Source organism: Rhipicephalus microplus, chromosome 9 (assembly GCF_043290135.1).
Source record: "Rhipicephalus microplus isolate Deutch F79 chromosome 9, USDA_Rmic, whole genome shotgun sequence".
Classification (NCBI taxonomy): Eukaryota; Metazoa; Arthropoda; class Arachnida; order Ixodida; family Ixodidae; genus Rhipicephalus; species Rhipicephalus microplus.
In genome coordinates, this window is record NC_134708.1 from 68,551,426 (window position 1) to 68,564,785 (window position 13,360).

Sequence of the window (13,360 nt, forward strand, 5' to 3'; positions counted from 1 at the left end):
ATGATCCTGAATAAGCTAGAAGGTCATATTGAATTCTTCACGACTAGAAATGCATTTAAAAATAAGGTGAAGGAACTGTTACTTGCACAGGCTTTGAGAGAATGACTATTGCAACACATGTGTGTGTGGGTATATGTGTGTGTATGTGTGTATATATGTGTATGTGTATATATGTGTATGTATATGTGTGTATATATATGTGTGTATATATGTGTATGTAGGTGTATATATGTGTGTATATATGTGTGTGTATGTATGTGTGTATGTATATATATGTGTGTATGTATATATGTGTGTATGTGTATATATATGTGTATGTATATATGTATGTATATATATATATGTATATATATATGGATGTATGTGTATGTATCTATGTATACTATTGCATTCCATGCGTTTGATTGAGCTTGATTGTGTGCTGATATCAATACTCCTTTTGTTATCTTATGCCTCTGTCTATTAAAAAAAAAAAAAAAAAAATAGCACAGTAACTATGTGGACGTACGAATGCGAAAGACTTTGTATTCCTAACGCATTGTATATCAAATGTGTAACGATTTTTTTATATTTTTGTTTACTGCCAATGAACTACTATTATGCCATGTAATATGATGTTGTAACATGTTACGGGTACCGGGGCCCCTGTCAGGCGTTGTTCGCCTTTAGCTCCTGTACCTTTCTTGAAGTTGTCAAGATCAAATAAATCTTATTCTTATTCTTATTCTTATTCTAAAAGATTACTGCTCCCCGTCGGGGAATTGAACTCCGGTCTCCCGCGTGACAGGCGGGGATACTGACAACTATACTAACGAGGATATGCGCATGCACGGCCGACACGACGGTGTTGTCAGCGAGATCACAACTCTAGCTTGACATGACTGTTTCAGTGGGACAGAAAAAAAGAACACCTGGCGCTAGAGCTTCCCCATTATATTAGCTTACGCTGGAGGAGATGGAGAAAACGAAGATTATTTTGCCGAATGGTATAGCAGTGCAGGTTCAATTTCCACCCTTTGGTAACTAAAAAATTACTGCTCCCCGTCGGGGAATCGAACCCCGGTCTCCCGCGTGACAGGCGGGGATACTGACCACTATACTAACGAGGATATGTGTATGCACGGAAGACACGACGGTGTTGTCAGCGAGATCACAACTCCAGCTTGATATGACTGTTTCAGTGGGAGAGGAAAAAAAACAAAGACACCTGGCGCTAGAGCTTCCCCATTATATTAGCTTACTCTGGGGGAGATGGAGAAAACGAAGATTATTTGGCCGAATGATATATTAGTGCACGTTAAATTTCCACCCTGTGGTAACTAAAAAATTACTGCTCCCCGTCCGGGAATTAAACCCCGGTCTCCCACGTGACAGGCAGGGATACTGACCACTATACTAACGAGGATATGCGCATGCACGGCAGACACGACGGTGTTGTCAGCAAGATCACAACTCTCGCTTGACATGACTTTTTCAGTGGGACAGAAAAAAAAAACACCTGGCGCTAGAGCTTCCCCATTATATTAGCTTACTCCGGGGGAGATGGAGAAAACGAAGATTATTTTGCCAAATGATATATTAGTGCAGGTTGAATTTTCACCCTATCGTAACTAAAAAGTTACTGCTCCCCGTCGGGGAATCGAACCCCGGTCTCCCGCGTGACAGGCGGGGATACTGACAACTATACTAACGAGGATATGCGCATGCACGGCCGACACGACGGTGTTGTCAGCGAGATCACAACTCTAGCTTGACATGACTGTTTCAGTGGGACAGAAAAAAAGAACACCTGGCGCTAGAGCTTCCCCATTATATTAGCTTACTCTGGAGGAGATGGAGAAAACGAAGATTATTTGGCCGAATGATATATTAGTGCAGGTTGAATTTCCACCCTATGGTAACTAAAATATTACTGCTCCCTGTCGGGGAATTAAACACCGGTCTCCCGCGTGACAGGCAGGGATACTGACCTCTATACTAACGAGGATATGCGCATGACGGCAGACACGACGGTGTTGTCTGCGAGATCAACACTCTAGCTTGACACGACTGTTTCAGTGGGAAAGAAAAAAAACAGACACCTGGCGCTAGAGCTTCCCCATTATAATAGCTTACTCTGGAGGAGATGGAGAAAACGAAGATTATTTTGCCGAATGGTATATTAGTGCAGGTTGATTTTCCACCCTATGGTAACTAAAAGATTACTGCTCCCCGTCGGGGAATCAAACCCTTGTCTCCCGCGTGACAGGCGGGGATACTGACGACTATACTAACAAGGATATGCGCATGCACGGCAGACACGACGGTATTGTCTGCGAGATCACAACTCTAGCTTTACAAGACCGTTTCAGTGGGAGAGGAAAAAAAAAACAAAGACACCTGGCGCTAGATCTTCCACATTATATTAGCTTACTCTGGAGGAGATGGAGAGAACGAAGATTATTTTGCCGAATGGTATAGCAGTGCAGGTTCAATTTCCAACCTATGGAAACTAAAAAATTACTGCTGCCCACCGGGGAATCGGACCCCGGTCTCCCACGTGACAGGCGGGGATACTGACCACTATACTAACGAGGATATGCGCATGCACGGCAGACACGACGGTGTTGTCAGGAGATCACAACTCTAGCTTGACATGACTGTTTCAGTGGGAGAGGAAAAAAAACAAAGACACCTGGCGCTAGAGCTTCCCCATTATATTACCTTACTCTGGAGGAGATGAGAGAACGAAGATTATTTTCCGATTGGTATAGCAGTGCAGGTTCAATTTCCACCCTATGGTAACTAAGAAAGTACTGCTCCCCGTCGGGGAATCGAACCCCGGTCTCCCGCGTGACAGGCGGGGATACTGACCACTATACTAACGAGGATATGTGTATGCACGGAAGACACGACGGTGTTGTCAGCGAGATCACAACTCTAGCTTGACATGACTGTTTCAGTGGGACAGAAAAAAAGAAAACCTGGCGCTAGAGCTTCCCCATTATATTAGCTTACTCTGGAGGAGATGGAGAAAACGAAGATTATTTTGCCGAATGATATATTAGTTCAGGTTGAATTTCCACCCTATGGTAACTAAAAAATTACTGCTCCCCGTCGGGGAATTAAACCCCGGTCTCCCGCGTGACAGGCAGGGATACTGACCTCTATACTAACGAGGATATGCGCATGACGGCAGACACGACGGTGTTGTCTGCGAGATCAACACTCTAGCTTGACACGACTGTTTCAGTGGGAAAGAAAAAAAAACAGACACCTGGCGCTAGAGCTTCCCCATTATAATAGCTTACTCTGGAGGAGATGGAGAAAACGAAGATTATTTTGCTGATTGGTATAGCAGTGCAGGTTCAATTTCCACCCTATGGTAACTAAAAGATTACTGCTCCCCGTCATGGAATCGAACCCCGGTCTCCCGCGTGACAGGCGGGGATACTGACCACTATACTAACGAAGATATGCGCATGCACGGCAGACACGACGGTGTTGTCAGCGAGATCACAACTCTAGCTTGACATGACTTTTTCAGTAGGACAGAAAAAAAACACCTGGCGCTAGAGCTTCCCCATTATATTAGCTTACTCTGGAGGAGAGGGAGAGAACGGAGATTATTTTGCCGATTGGTATAGCAGTGCAGGTTCAATTTCCACCCTATGGTAACTAAACAATTACTGCTCCCCGTCGGGGAATCGAACCCCGGTCTCCCGCGTGACAGGCGGGGATACTGACCAATATACCAACGAGGATATGCGCATGCACGGCAGACACGACGGTGTTGTCAGCGAGATCGCAACTCTCGCTTGACATGACTTTTTCAGTGGAACAGAAAAAAAAACACCTGGCGCTAGAGCTTCCCCATTATATTAGCTTACTCTGGGGGAGATGGAGAAAACGAAGATTATTTGGCCGAATGATATATTAGTGCACGTTAAATTTCCACCGTGTGGTAACTAAAAAATTACTGCTCCCCGTCCGGTAAATAAACCCCGGTCTCCCACGTCACAGGCAGGGATACTGACCACTATACTAACGAGGATATGCGCATGCACGGCAGACACGACGGTGTTGTCAGCGAGATCACAACTCTCGCTTGACATGACTTTTTCAGTGGGACAGAAAAAAAAACACCTGGCGCTAGAGCTTCCCCATTATATTAGCTTACTCCGGGGGAGATGGAGAAAACGAATATTATTTTGCCGAATGATATATTAGTGCAGGTTGAATTTTCACCCTATCGTAACTAAAAAGTTACTGCTCTCCGTCGGGGAATTGAACCCCGGTCTCCCGCGTGACAGGCGGGGATACTGACAACTATACTAACGAGGATATGCGCATGCACGGCCGACACGACGGTGTTGTCAGCGAGACCACAACTCTAGCTTGACATGACTGTTTCAGTGGGACAGAAAAAAAGAACACCTGGCGCTAGAGCTTCCCCATTATATTAGCTTACTCTGGAGGAGATGGAGAAAACGAAGATTATTTTGCCGAATGATATATTAGTGCAGGTTGAATTTCCACCCTATGTTAACTAAAAAATTACTGCTCCCCGTCGGGGAATTAAACCCCGGTCTCCCGCGTGACAGGCAGGGATACTGACCTCTATACTAACGAGGATATGCGCATGACGGCAGACACGACGGTGTTGTCTGCGAGATCAACACTCTAGCTTGACACGACTGTGTCAGTGGGAAAGAAAAAAAAACAGACACCTGGCGCTAGAGCTTCCCCATTATAATAGCTTACTCTGGAGGAGATGGAGGAAACGAAGATTATTTTGCCGAATGGTATATTAGTGCAGGTTGATTTTCCACCCTATGGTAACTAAAAGATTACTGCTCCCCGTCGGGGAATCAAACCCTTGTCTCCCGCGTGACAGGCGGGGATACTGACGACTATACTAACAAGGATATGCGCATGCACGGCAGACACGACGGTATTGTCTGCGAGATCACAACTCTAGCTTGACATGACCGTTTCAGTGGGAGAGGAAAAAAAAACAAAGACACCTGGCGCTAGATCTTCCACATTATATTAGCTTACTCTGGAGGAGGTGGAGAGAACGAAGATTATTTTGCCGAATGGTATAGCAGTGCAGGTTCAATTTCCAACCTATGGAAACTAAAAAATTACTGCTGCCCACCGGGGAATCGGACCCCGGTCTCCCACGTGACAGGCGGGGATACTGACCACTATACTAACGAGGATATGCGCATGCACGGCAGACACGACGGTGCTATCAGCGAGATCACAACTCTAGCTAGACATGACTGTTTCAGTGGGAGAGGAAAAAAAACAGACATCTGGCGCTAGAGCTTCCCCATTATATTAGCTTACTCTGGAGGAGATGGAGAGAACGAAGATTATTTTGCCGATTGGTATAGCAGTGCAGGTTCAATTTCCACCCTATGGTAACTAAAAAACACTGCTCCCCGTCGAGGAATCGAACCCCGGTCTCCCGCGTGACAGGCGGGGATACTGACAACTATACTAACGAGGATATGTGCATGCACGGCCGACACGACGGTGTTGTCAGCGAGATCACAACTCTAGCTTGACATGACTGTTTCAGTGGGACAGAAAAAAAGAACACCTGGCGCTAGAGCTTCCCCATTATATTAGCTTACTCTGGAGGAGATGGAGAAAACGAAGATTATTTTGCCGAATGATATATTAGTGCAGGTTGAATTTCCACCCTATGGTAACTAAAAAATTACTGCTCCCTGTCGGGGAATTTAACCCCGGTCTCCCGCGTGACAGGCGGGGATACTGACCACTATACTAACGAGGATATGTGCATGCACGGCCGACACGACGGTGTTGTCAGCGAGATCACAACTCTAGCTTGACATGACTGTTTCAGTGGGACAGAAAAAAAGAACACCTGGCGCTAGAGCTTCCCCATTATATTAGCTTACTCTGGAGGAGATGGAGAAAACGAAGATTATTTTGCCGAATGGTATATTAGTGCAGGTTGAATTTCCACCCTATGGTAACTAAAAGATTACTGCTCCCCGTCGGGGAATTGAACCCCGGTCTCCCGCGTGACAGGCGGGGATACTGACAACTATACTAACGAGGATATGCGCATGCACGGCCGACACGACGGTGTTGTCAGCGAGATCACAACTCTAGCTTGACATGACTGTTTCAGTGCGACAGAAAAAAAGAACACCTGGCGTTAGAGCTTCCCCATTATACTTGCTTACTCTGGAGGAGATGGAGAAAACGAAGATTATTTTGCCGAATGATATATTAGTGCAGGTTGAATTTCCACCCTATGGTAACTAAAAAATTACTGCTCCCTGTCGGGGAATTTAACCCCGGTCTCCCGCGTGACAGGCGGGGATACTGACCACTATACTAACGAGGATATGCGCATGCACTGCAGACACGACGGTCTTGTCAGCGAGATCACCACTCTAGCTTGGCATGAATGTTTCAGTGGGACAGAAAAACACCTGGCGCCAGAGCTTCCCCATTATATTAGCTTACTCTGGAGGATATGGAAGGAACGAAGATTATTTTGCTGATTGGTATAGCAGTGCAGGTTCAATTTCCACCCTATGGTAACTAAAAGATTACTGCTCCCCGTCAGGGAATCGAACCCCGGTCTCCCGCGTGACAGGCGGGGATACTGACCACTATACTAACGAAGATATGCGCATGCACGGCAGACACGACGGTGTTGTCAGCTTGATCACAACTCTAGCTTGACATGACTTTTTCAGTGGGACAGAAAAAAACACCTGGCGCTAGAACTTCCCCATTATATTAGCTTACTCTGGGGGAGAGGGAGAAAACGAAGATTATTTTGCCGAATGATATATTAGTGCAGGTTGAATTTCCACCATATGGTAACTAAAAAATTACTGCTCCCCGTCGGGGAATTAAACCCCGGTCTCCCGCGTGACAGGCAGGGATACTGACCACTATACTAACGAGGATATGCGCATGACGGCAGACACGACGGTGTTGTCTGCGAGATCACAACTCCAGCTTGATATGACTGTTTCAGTGGGACAGAAAAAAAGAACACCTGGCGCTAGAGCTTCCCCATTATATTAGCTTACTCTGGAGGAGATGGAGAAAACGAAGATTATTTTGCCGAATGATATATTAGTGCAGGTTCAATTTCCACCCTTTGGTAACTAAAAAATTACTGCTGCCCACCGGGGAATCGGACCCCGGTCTCCCACGTGACAGGCGGGGATACTGACCACTATACTAACGTGGATATGCGCATGCACGGCAGACACGACGGTGCTATCAGCGAGATCACAACTCTAGCTAGACATGACTGTTTCAGTGGGAGAGGAAAAAAAACAGACATCTGGCGCTAGAGCTTCCCCATTATATTAGCTTACTCTGGAGGAGATGGAGAGAACGAAGATTATTTTGCCGATTGGTATAGCAGTGCAGGTTCAATTTCCACCCTATGGTAACTAAAAAACACTGCTCCCCGTCGAGGAATCGAACCCCGGTCTCCCGCGTGACAGGCGGGGATACTGACAACTATACTAACGAGGATATGTGCATGCACGGCTGACACGACGGTGTTGTCAGCGAGATCACAACTCTAGCTTGACATGACTGTTTGAGTGGGACAGAAAAAAAGAACACCTGGCGTTAGAGCTTCCCCATTATATTAGCTTACTCTGGAGGAGATGGAGAAAACGAAGATTATTTTGCCGAATGATATATTAGTGCAGGTTGAATTTCCACCCTATGGTAACTAAAAAATTACTGCTCCCTGTCGGAGAATTTAACCCCGGTCTCCCGCGTGACAGGCGGGGATACTGACCACTATACTAACGAGGATATGCGCATGCACGGCAGACACGACGGTGTTGTCAGCGAGATCACAACTCTAGCTTGACATGACTTTTTCAGTGGGACAGAAAAAAAAACACCTGGCGCTAGAGCTTTCCCTTTATATTAGCTTACTCTGGGGGAGAGGGAGAAAACGAAGATTATTTTGCCGATTGATATATTAGTGCAGGTTGAATTTCCACCATATGGTAACTAAAAAATTACTGCTCCCCGTCGGGGAATTAAACCCCGGTCTCCCGCGTGACAGGCAGGGATACTGACCACTATACTAACGAGGATATGCGCATGACGGCAGACACGACGGTGTTGTCTGCGAGATCAACACTCTTGCTTGACACGACTGTTTCAGTGGGAGAGAAAAAAAACAGACACCTGGAACTAGAGCTTCTCCATTATATTAGCTTACTTAGGAGGAGATGGAGAAAACGAAGATTATTTTGCCGAATGGTATATTAGTGCAGGTTGAATTTCCACCCTATGGTAACTAAAAGATTACTGCTCCCCGTCGGGGAATTGAACCCCGGTCTCCCGCGTGACAGGCGGGGATACTGACAACTATACTAACGAGGATATGCGCATGCACGGCCGACACGACGGTGTTGTCAGCGAGATCACAACTCTAGCTTGACATGACTGTTTCAGTGCGACAGAAAAAAAGAACACCTGGCGTTAGAGCTTCCCCATTATACTTGCTTACTCTGGAGGAGATGGAGAAAACGAAGATTATTTTGCCGAATGATATATTAGTGCAGGTTGAATTTCCACCCTATGGTAACTAAAAAATTACTGCTCCCTGTCGGGGAATTTAACCCCGGTCTCCCGCGTGACAGGCGGGGATACTGACCACTATACTAACGAGGATATGCGCATGCACTGCAGACACGACGGTCTTGTCAGCGAGATCACCACTCTAGCTTGGCATGACTGTTTCAGTGGGACAGAAAAACACCTGGCGCTAGAGCTTCCCCATTATATTAGCTTACTCTGGAGGATATGGAAGGAACGAAGATTATTTTGCTGATTGGTATAGCAGTGCAGGTTCAATTTCCACCCTATGGTAACTAAAAGATTACTGCTCCCCGTCAGGGAATCGAACCCCGGTCTCCCGCGTGACAGGCGGGGATACTGACCACTATACTAACGAAGATATGCGCATGCACGGCAGACACGACGGTGTTGTCAGCGAGATCACAACTCTAGCTTGACATGACTTTTTCAGTGGGACAGAAAAAAACACCTGGCGCTAGAACTTCCCCATTATATTAGCTTACTCTGGGGGAGAGGGAGAAAACGAAGATTATTTTGCCGAATGATATATTAGTGCAGGTTGAATTTCCACCATATGGTAACTAAAAAATTACTGCTCCCCGTCGGGGAATTAAACCCCGGTCTCCCGCGTGACAGGCAGGGATACTGACCACTATACTAACGAGGATATGCGCATGACGGCAGACACGACGGTGTTGTCTGCGAGATCACAACTCCAGCTTGATATGACTGTTTCAGTGGGACAGAAAAAAAGAACACCTGGCGCTAGAGCTTCCCCATTATATTAGCTTACTCTGGAGGAGATGGAGAAAACGAAGATTATTTTGCCGAATGGTATAGCAGTGCAGGTTCAATTTCCACCCTTTGGTAACTAAAAAATTACTGCTCCCCGTCGGGGAATTGAACCCCGGTCTCCCGCGTGACGGGCGGGGATACGGACCACTATACTAACGAGGATATGTGTATGCACGGAAGACACGACGGTGTTGTCAGCGAGATCACAACTCCAGCTTGATATGACTGTTTCAGTGGGAGAGGAAAAAAAACAAAGACACCTGGCGCTAGAGCTTCCCCATTATATTAGCTTACTCTGGAGGAGATGGAGAGAACGAAGATTATTTTACCGATTGGTATAGCAGTGCAGGTTCAATTTCCACCCTATGGTAACTAAAAAATTACTGCTCCCCGTCCGGGAATCGAACCCCGGTCTCCCACGTGACAGGCAGGGATACTGACCACTATACTAACGAGGATATGCGCATGCACGGCAGACACGACGGTGTTGTCAGCGAGATCACAACTCTCGCTTGACATGACTTTTTCAGTGGGACAGAAAAAAAAACACCTGGCGCTAGAGCTTCCCCATTTTATTAGCTTACTCCGGGGGAGATGGAGAAAACGAAGATTATTTTGCTGAATGATATATTAGTGCAGGTTGAATTTTCACCCTATCGTAACTAAAAAGTTACTGCTCCCCGTCGGGGAATTGAACCCCGGTCTCCCGCGTGACAGGCGGGGATACTGACAACTATACTAACGAGGATATGCGCATGCACGGCCGACACGACGGTGTTGTCTGCGAGATCAACACTCTAGCTTGACACGACTGTTTCAGTGGGAAAGAAAAAAAAACAGACACCTGGCGCTAGAGCTTCCCCATTATAATAGCTTACTCTGGAGGAGATGGAGAAAACGAGAGATTATTTTGCCGAATGGTATATTAGTGCAGGTTGAATTTCCACCCTATGGTAACTAAAAGATTACTGCTCCCCGTCGGGGAATCAAACCCTTGTCTCCCGCGTGACAGGCGGGGATACTGACGACTATACTAACAAGGATATGCGCATGCACGGCAGACACGACGGTATTGTCTGCGAGATCACAACTCTAGCTTGACATGACCGTTTCAGTGGGAGAGGAAAAAAACAAAGACACCTGGCGCTAGATCTTCCACATTATAATAGCTTACTCTGGAGGAGATGGAGAGAACGAAGATTATTTTGCCGAATGGTATAGCAGTGCAGGTTCAATTTCCAACCTATGGAAACTAAAAAATTACTGCTGCCCACCGGGGAATCGGACCCCGGTCTCCCACGTGACAGGCGGGGATACTGACCACTATACTAACGAGGATATGCGCATGCACGGCAGACACGACGGTGCTATCCGCGAGATCACAACTCTAGCTAGACATGACTGTTTCAGTGGGAGAGGAAAAAAACAGACATCTGGCGCTAGAGCTTCCCCATTATATTAGCTTACTCTGGAGGAGACTGAGAGAACGAAGATTGTTTTGCCGATTGGTATAGCAGTGCAGGTTCAATTTCCACCCTATGGTAACTAAACAATTACTGCTCCCCGTCGAGGAATCGAACCCCGGCCTCCCGCGTGACAGGCGGGGATACTGACCACTATACTAACGAAGATATGCGCATGCACGGCAGACACGACGGTGTTGTCAGCGAGATCACAACTCTAGCTTGACATGACTTTTTCAGTGGGACAGAAAAAAAAACACCTGGCGCTAGAGCTTCCCCATTATATTAGCTTACTCTGGGGGAGAGGGAGAAAACGAAGATTATTTTGCCGAATGATATATTAGTGCAGGTTGAATTTCCACCATATGGTAACTAAAAAATTACTGCTCCCCGTCGGGGAATTAAACCCCGGTCTCCCGCGTGACAGCCAGGGATACTGACCACTATACTAACGAGGATATGCGCATGACGGCAGACACGACGGTGTTGTCTGGGAGATCAACACTCTTGCTTGACACGACTGTTTCAGTGGGAGAGAAAAAAAAAACACCTGGCGCTAGAGCTTCCCCATTATATTAGCTTACTCCGGGGGAGATGGAGAAAACGAAGATTATTTTGCCGAATGATATATTAGTGCAGGTTGAATTTTCACCCTATCGTAACTAAAAAGTTACTGCTCCCCGTCGGGGAATTGAACCCCGGTCTCCCGCGTGACAGGCGGGGATACTGACAACTATACTAACGAGGATATGCGCATGACGGCAGACACGACGGTGTTGTCTGCGAGATCAACACTCTAGCTTGACACGACTGTTTCAGTGGGAAAGAAAAAAAAACAGACACCTGGCGCTAGAGCTTCCCCATTATATTAGCTTACTCTGGAGGAGATGGAGAAAACGAAGATTATTTTGCCGAATGATATATTAGTGCAGGTTGAATTTCCACCCTATGGTAACTAAAAAATTACTGCTCCCCGTCGGGGAATTAAACCCCGGTCTCCCGCGTGACAGGCAGGGATACTGACCTCTATACTAACGAGGATATGCGCATGCACGGCAGACACGACGGTGTTGTCAGCGAGATCACAACTCTAGCTTGACATGACTGTTTCAGTGGGAGAGGAAAAAAAAACAAAGACACCTGGCGCTAGAGCTTCCCCATTATATTAGCTTACTCTGGAGGAGATGGAGAGAACGAAGATTATTTTCCGATTGGTATAGCAGTGCAGGTTCAATTTCCACCCTATGGTAACTAAGAAAGTACTGCTCCCCGTCGGGGAATCGAACCCCGGTCTCCCGCGTGACAGGCGGGGATACTGACCACTATACTAACGAGGATATGTGTATGCACGGAAGACACGACGGTGTTGTCAGCGAGATCACAACTCTAGCTTGACATGACTGTTTCAGTGGGACAGAAAAAAAGAACACCTGGCTCTAGAGCTTCCCCATTATATTAGCTTACTCTGGAGGAGATGGAGAAAACGAAGATTATTTTGCCGAATGATATATTAGTGCAGGTTGATTTTCCACCCTATGGTAACTAAAAAATTACTGCTCCCCGTCGGGGAATTAAACCCCGGTCTCCCGCGTGACAGGCAGGGATACTGACCTCTATACTAACGAGGATATGCGCATGACGGCAGACACGACGGTGTTGTCTGCGAGATCAACACTCTAGCTTGACACGACTGTTTCAGTGGGAAAGAAAAAAAACAGACACCTGGCGCTAGAGCTTCCCCATTATAATAGCTTACTCTGGAGGAGATGGAGAAAACGAAGATTATTTTGCTGATTGGTATAGCAGTGCAGGTTCAATTTCCACCCTATGGTAACTAAAAGATTACTGCTCCCCGTCAGGGAATCGAACCCCGGTCTCCCGCGTGACAGGCGGGGATACTGACCACTATACTAACGAAGATATGCGCATGCACGGCAGACACGACGGTGTTGTCAGCGAGATCACAACTCTAGCTTGACATGACTTTTTCAGTGGGACAGAAAAAAAAACACCTGGCGCTAGAGCTTCCCCATTATATTAGCTTACTCTGGAGGAGATGGAGAGAACGAAGATTATTTTGCCGATTGGTATAGCAGTGCAGGTTCAATTTCCACCCTATGGTAACTAAACAATTACTGCTCCCCGTCGGGGAATCGAACCCCGGTCTCCCGCGTGACAGGCGGGGATACTGACCAATATACCAACGAGGATATGCGCATGCACGGCAGACACGACGGTGTTGTCAGCGAGATCGCAACTCTCGCTTGACATGACTTTTTCAGTGGAACAGAAAAAAAACACCTGGCGCTAGAGCTTCCCCATTATATTAGCTTACTCTGGGGGAGATGGAGAAAACGAAGATTATTTTGCCGAATGATATATTAGTGCAGGTTGAATTTCCACCATATGGTAACTAAAAAATTACTGCTCCCCGTCGGGGAATTAAACCCCGGTCTCCCGCGTGACAGGCAGGGATACTGACCACTATACTAACGAGGATATGC

The 13,360-nt window shown here is 46.6% G+C and overlaps 18 non-coding genes across 18 annotated transcripts; all 18 read right to left on the minus strand.

Moving 5' to 3' along the window:
- Positions 1-1,037: 1,037 nt before the first annotated feature.
- On the minus strand, positions 1,038-1,109 carry TRNAD-GUC (transfer RNA aspartic acid (anticodon GUC)). Its single transcript has one exon. It is a non-coding gene; the product is annotated as a tRNA-Asp (tRNA).
- A 515-nt stretch (positions 1,110-1,624) lies between these two features.
- Positions 1,625-1,696, minus strand: TRNAD-GUC (transfer RNA aspartic acid (anticodon GUC)). The gene has a single exon. It is a non-coding gene; the product is annotated as a tRNA-Asp (tRNA).
- A 1,102-nt stretch (positions 1,697-2,798) lies between these two features.
- On the minus strand, positions 2,799-2,870 carry TRNAD-GUC (transfer RNA aspartic acid (anticodon GUC)). Its single transcript has one exon. It is a non-coding gene; the product is annotated as a tRNA-Asp (tRNA).
- An 801-nt stretch (positions 2,871-3,671) lies between these two features.
- Positions 3,672-3,743, minus strand: TRNAD-GUC (transfer RNA aspartic acid (anticodon GUC)). The gene has a single exon. It is a non-coding gene; the product is annotated as a tRNA-Asp (tRNA).
- A 2,264-nt stretch (positions 3,744-6,007) lies between these two features.
- TRNAD-GUC (transfer RNA aspartic acid (anticodon GUC)) lies at positions 6,008-6,079 on the minus strand. Its single transcript has one exon. It is a non-coding gene; the product is annotated as a tRNA-Asp (tRNA).
- Positions 6,080-6,584: 505 nt separating this feature from the next.
- Positions 6,585-6,656, minus strand: TRNAD-GUC (transfer RNA aspartic acid (anticodon GUC)). The gene has a single exon. It is a non-coding gene; the product is annotated as a tRNA-Asp (tRNA).
- A 216-nt stretch (positions 6,657-6,872) lies between these two features.
- TRNAD-GUC (transfer RNA aspartic acid (anticodon GUC)) lies at positions 6,873-6,944 on the minus strand. Its single transcript has one exon. It is a non-coding gene; the product is annotated as a tRNA-Asp (tRNA).
- Positions 6,945-8,036: 1,092 nt separating this feature from the next.
- On the minus strand, positions 8,037-8,108 carry TRNAD-GUC (transfer RNA aspartic acid (anticodon GUC)). Its single transcript has one exon. It is a non-coding gene; the product is annotated as a tRNA-Asp (tRNA).
- Positions 8,109-8,328: 220 nt separating this feature from the next.
- TRNAD-GUC (transfer RNA aspartic acid (anticodon GUC)) lies at positions 8,329-8,400 on the minus strand. The gene has a single exon. It is a non-coding gene; the product is annotated as a tRNA-Asp (tRNA).
- Positions 8,401-8,905: 505 nt separating this feature from the next.
- On the minus strand, positions 8,906-8,977 carry TRNAD-GUC (transfer RNA aspartic acid (anticodon GUC)). Its single transcript has one exon. It is a non-coding gene; the product is annotated as a tRNA-Asp (tRNA).
- A 216-nt stretch (positions 8,978-9,193) lies between these two features.
- On the minus strand, positions 9,194-9,265 carry TRNAD-GUC (transfer RNA aspartic acid (anticodon GUC)). Its single transcript has one exon. It is a non-coding gene; the product is annotated as a tRNA-Asp (tRNA).
- Positions 9,266-10,069: 804 nt separating this feature from the next.
- Positions 10,070-10,141, minus strand: TRNAD-GUC (transfer RNA aspartic acid (anticodon GUC)). The gene has a single exon. It is a non-coding gene; the product is annotated as a tRNA-Asp (tRNA).
- An 811-nt stretch (positions 10,142-10,952) lies between these two features.
- TRNAD-GUC (transfer RNA aspartic acid (anticodon GUC)) lies at positions 10,953-11,024 on the minus strand. Its single transcript has one exon. It is a non-coding gene; the product is annotated as a tRNA-Asp (tRNA).
- A 508-nt stretch (positions 11,025-11,532) lies between these two features.
- TRNAD-GUC (transfer RNA aspartic acid (anticodon GUC)) lies at positions 11,533-11,604 on the minus strand. The gene has a single exon. It is a non-coding gene; the product is annotated as a tRNA-Asp (tRNA).
- Positions 11,605-12,121: 517 nt separating this feature from the next.
- On the minus strand, positions 12,122-12,193 carry TRNAD-GUC (transfer RNA aspartic acid (anticodon GUC)). The gene has a single exon. It is a non-coding gene; the product is annotated as a tRNA-Asp (tRNA).
- Positions 12,194-12,704: 511 nt separating this feature from the next.
- On the minus strand, positions 12,705-12,776 carry TRNAD-GUC (transfer RNA aspartic acid (anticodon GUC)). The gene has a single exon. It is a non-coding gene; the product is annotated as a tRNA-Asp (tRNA).
- Positions 12,777-12,994: 218 nt separating this feature from the next.
- On the minus strand, positions 12,995-13,066 carry TRNAD-GUC (transfer RNA aspartic acid (anticodon GUC)). Its single transcript has one exon. It is a non-coding gene; the product is annotated as a tRNA-Asp (tRNA).
- Positions 13,067-13,283: 217 nt separating this feature from the next.
- TRNAD-GUC (transfer RNA aspartic acid (anticodon GUC)) lies at positions 13,284-13,355 on the minus strand. Its single transcript has one exon. It is a non-coding gene; the product is annotated as a tRNA-Asp (tRNA).
- Between the last annotated feature and the right edge of the window lie 5 nt (positions 13,356-13,360).